Below are 5,350 nucleotides of genomic sequence, written 5' to 3'. Positions count from 1 at the left end.
CCCCCCAGATTCTTTTCATTTTTACTTGTAGTTTTCAAACCCAAGCTACACTGTCTAGCTGTTCTTTCTTGTTCCCAAAATTATGTGACCTTCATGTTTGTTTATATGTAAATATGATTTGTGCATTTTATTCATATTTTCATGTATTTTCAATCAGGTATGTGTTTGTATACATATTAATATGTCTGTATGATGTGTATTTGAGTGCTTCCAGGTTTGATATTTTTTGTGTGTGCTTGAACATTGTGTGCACACGTTGTTTTTGGAAATTGTGTGTGTGTGTGTGTAGCAGATTATAGTCTTTCACCCATCTCTGAGCACACAGCACCCGTGGGCTCAGTTACTCATCCTGTTTCTCTCCATAGTTAAACTGGTAACAACGCAGCAGTTGCTTGTCCTGTCAATACTTATCTTACAGTAGCAAACCTACCAGTCACACACACCCATTCACATCTCATACAAATGCTGTCACATAAAATGTATTTATTTTCTATCCTAACACACTATCCAGGACATGTATACACAACTGTCACAGTAATCCAGGAATATGTTCCTGAGATAACTACGTGAGACAAAATGTTACTGATGTTCTGTGGCCAACAGAGGATATGGAGCATTAAGGAGCTCAAATAGTTAACCATGAGGGTTTTAACTGCCTGAACAGGAAGGATAATCATGTTTCTGAAAAAGCCAGCATAAATTCAAGATCATTCTCCAAACAAGGAACTGCAGTTCAATTAATAATTAAACATTTTATTGTAAAGTATATAAACTTATTAACAAAGCTGTTTTTATCTTCTCAATCACTTTGAATGGAGAAAACAAGCAGCCTCTGTGTTGTAACTTCAGGTCACTATGACTCACTTCATCACTGTAAATGATTCTGGATTCAACAAAGGGCAATTAAATGTGTGAATATAGTGCCTGAATCATAACCTGAATCACCATTTCACATACATAGACACACACACACACACACACACACAACTAAAGATAGCATGTAGGATAACAACATTCTGTACCCAGTACCTCATTAGCTTTGGTCACTGAGTCACAAAAAGTCATAATAATAACATGAAAAATGTAGGACCTCTGCACACTGCACGCTGCATGCCTATTTAGAACAATCTTGAACCACGACAAAAAAAGAAATAAGAATTTGCCACATCTCATGGACTTCCTCTTTAGATGGAGTTGCCCAGTTGCATGGAGATTATGTATCCTAAATGGTCTCTTTTCGAGGATGGTTTTTGGCTTTGGATAGGAATTTTCTTGATCTTTCTCCAGCTGTCCATTGGAAGCCATAAATCATACTTAGGTCATGTGATAACAACTATGTCCATGACGACTGTACAACCGTCGGTAGTTGAAGGCATTGGAAACCAGAAGTCGGACCTTGCTTTGACAATTTCTTTGTCAAGTTGCTTTCCGACACTAAAAATTAACCTCAAAGCTCAGTGTATTAGTGTTCTGAAACAAGAATTTGCGATATATATGTATATATACTTTAGTATGTAGTACTGTATTTACAACTGTACATCAGGAAAGTCACACCTAGACAAGGCGGCTGTGGCTCAGAGGTAGAGCTGGTCGTCCACCAATTGGAAGGTTGTTGGTTCCTCTGGCTGCATGTCGAAGTGTCCTTAAGCAAGATACTGAATGAGTTAGTTTCTGTTCAATTGGCCTTGCCATCACTGAGTGAATGTGTTTGAAAGGGCAAATTTGGCATGTAGTGTAAAAGTGCTTTGAGTGGTGGGAAGACTGGAAAGGTGCTATACAAGTACAGGTCCATTTACCCATCCATTACCATCATACAAACACACACACACTGAACAGGTTGAGTTCTGTACAATGCACCAACTGTAGTAACCCTTTCCCTAGCTATTTCAATGATAATTCCACAGATTCCTGTTTTAGTGACCTGATAATTAGTGCTCAGTGCTTTGGTTATATACTATAAGTCACTCTGAAGTAATGGTTAATTCCATGTACATAACTACATAATTCACACTTTTCCAACTATCATACTCAGTGTAAGAGGGTATAAGGGCACACTGTTTACAAATGTAATCAGTTCCTGGTTGCACATTAAATTGATTTTTTGATTTTTTTTAAATTGATAGAATTGACCCCAGACCTGGTGGAGACAGAGACTGACTTGATGATGTAAGTGGGGTCCAAATAGCAATCAGTCAGTGTCCATCTCAATCAGACCATATCCTGCCTGTACGCTGACTCCAGGAACTTCTCCTTTCAACTTATCTCTTTCACTTCCCCTTGTCTGCCTGCCAGACTGGAAGAAAGAGCAGTGGACTGGGCAAATGCCTCTGCCTCTACAGGGTATTCTGACGTACAGTACACAAACACACACACACACACACACACACACACACACAAACACAAAGCCATGTGGTTTTTGTTTGGAAACGGTTTCATCTTCAGCCTATTATTTACAGTCTGCTGGTGACAGCTCGCTACACTGTATACAGATCTGCTGCGTGTGTGTGTTTGTGTGCGTGTGTGATGTGGCACTCAGCACCTTGACTTCAGTATTGATGTAGGCTTTCTATCTCTTTCTACTCCAGAGACTGGGGAAAGTGCTCTTGGTTAAACTTCCCCTTGCTAACATGCAGGGCTGTATATATATACAATATATATATATATATATATATATTTATGTGTGTGTGTGTGTGGTTGTAAAACCTGTTGAACCCCCTCAGAATTTGAAAATAGATTCTGATTATAATTATTATTTACATGATTTTTGGTTTCAAAAATTACAGTATTTATTATTGCTTATACTCTGACCCTCAGAATGAACAAAACATATTGAGCAAAAGATGAATGTACAGTGAGTGACATATAGGTACAGCCAGCACATTTCAAGCACAGTGCTCCTCCTGAAGCTGCACTAAAAAGGCTTGAAACATTGCCCATACCTATCTGCATGTTTAAATTCACTGCTGTTTATCTTCTGCGCTGCATGTGCTTCTTTTTATCAATTTCTCCACATAAGAAGATCTAATAAATATATTCATGTTCTCCCTTTTGAAGGTCTGTTTTCCCACTGATTGTTAGATGCTTACTAGTGGATCTAAATGAAGCAGAATGTACGCGTGTCACTGCAATAGCAGCTCCCCTGGTAAGATGTTCAGGGCTAGTGACCTGTTCAGAAGCAATGAAGCAGATATTACCTAAGGAGGGAACATCTCATGTTCCTTTGAGTTGAAATTAGTTTCCAACTTAATTATTTCAGGTTGTCAGACATCGAATCTAATCTGTGTATTTGACTCATGTGTTTCAGTTTCTTGGGTTTTTTGTTTCTTAGTGCCTGCTGACTTTAGTTTTAGTTGGGCTCACAAAGACATAAGTGACACCAAAGGGACAATGAAAATAGCTTTTTAAAGAAATGTAAATGAAGAGCAGGTGCTGCAAGCCCCTTTGTCATTTCATGACAGCCAACTAGAGAATAGACAGCTTAATGTTTTAAAGCCATTACTTTCTTATGGTAAAAAGGAACCTGCAATAGCTGCATTTGCTTTGTTTTTGTCTCTATTAAACATTCTTTTTGTTGCAGTAACATTAAAATATTGCTTGTTTGGCCTTGAGCTAAAACAATGAACTGTATTGATGATGTCATCTCAAACATGGTTTTCACCATGCTTCATCATGTTTGCTTGTGATTGTAGATGCTGTGAAGTAGCACATTTGGATATCACATAATGTTAATTATTGAATTAACAGGAAAATGTGTGAATGTGTGAGCGTGTTGTATTGTACTCTTGTATACTCCATTTGTTAGAGAGTTAATGGCACCGAAGTTGCTTTAAACTGTCCCTTTAAAGCTCACACAGCCTGTCCTACCAATATAGGGGCTATAGTATAGTAGAATTATCAATCTGCCTAATTAGGATTATATAACACTTCCATCCATTTGATTTCTATCACTGACTTAATGTTATAGGGCTCTTTGTACATCTTTCTATACCATCTCCATAAGTCCAGCACAGACACATAATGAGTGCACTTCATTCGCCTCTTCTGACTGTTGTAGCCATTTATTAATTATTAATTCCCATGGCCTTGGCGCAGTGTCATATATATATAGTCAGTATATTTTGATTCAATCAGGTAGGGAGTTAGTTAAATTAATACTAAACCAAGTACAGAATTACTGAAGAAAACATGGTTATAGTGAGCGTCTTCTCTCTCTCCTTCACTCTCTCTCCTAGTGATCATTGTTTCTATTGATGAGCGGAGTGAGTCTCACTACGTCAATAAGATCTCCAGTAAGAATTCTTCTATTGATTATAAGCCTGGATGAGACGGTTGCTGAACAAGAGCAAGAAACAGAAACAGAGAAAGAAAGAGGCAGGTCATAGCTTGAGAGTAGCGGACAAGCAATAACTCCTCTCCCTCTTATTCTTCCTCCCTTTCCTTCCATTTTTACTTTGTGGCGGGGAAGCCAGGCCTGGCCAAATATGTCAAAGGCCATTCAGGATTTTGGAACAAGTGATGAAGGGACAAAGACAGGAGATGGGAGGAGGAGATGAGATGAGAAGGAGGAGGCTCCTTATAAATCCAGAACTTGTCTGAGAATTATTTAGTTTTTAGGTTTTTTCAGTATCAAAGTGATTCAGTGATAGTTGTGTTTGTAACCAATAGGCACACTGCAACAGGAACTGATAATAGTTCATTCAGCATACTTTCAATGGCGCCAATTTGCCAAATGTAAATGGCTAGGATTTCTGTGTGAAAAATATAATCAGAATCATTCTAAGAAAACATTACTCCATTAGTATACTGCACTTAGAAATGATATGTACTGAATGTGTGTCTTTATAGTCCTGTGTGAATTCAGTGTGGATACATTTCAGTGAAGAAACACTGAAAGAGACAGTAAAGCAGCCGTTCAATGTCCCTCTGTTTGGTCTTGGTTTCTTTGTCCTTCCTCGCATTTCTTCTCTCTCTGAGATCTTTACTGAAGTGGCCACTGACTGAAGTACAATCTCAAAGATAACGTAAAGTACTTATAGGACTTAGGACCTAATCATTATGTTGATATATAGCGTATGTCTGTGTCTGTGTGTGAGAAGTACAGGATATACTGTATAATATCTATTATTTACTTTCTCCCACTCACTGGCCTTTAACAAAAAAGAAAAAAAAGAAAAAAGAAATGTGCAGGATATATCTGTAAGGCTGCTGCTGAAGAATTGTTGTTATCCAATTTTCTCTTTCCATTTAATAAGTGAAATTGTAATGTATTGCATGTAATGTACAGCTGACATCATCTCTCGTGTCTGTAGAAAGCTTAAGCACGCTGGGAGACCAGCAAATCATCAGTAAT

Source organism: Morone saxatilis, unplaced genomic scaffold (assembly GCF_004916995.1).
Source record: "Morone saxatilis isolate NCDOM2014 unplaced genomic scaffold, NCSU_SB_2.0 Contig17, whole genome shotgun sequence".
Lineage (NCBI taxonomy): Eukaryota > Metazoa > Chordata > Actinopteri > Moronidae > Morone > Morone saxatilis.
This window is presented reverse-complemented; position numbering follows the sequence as displayed.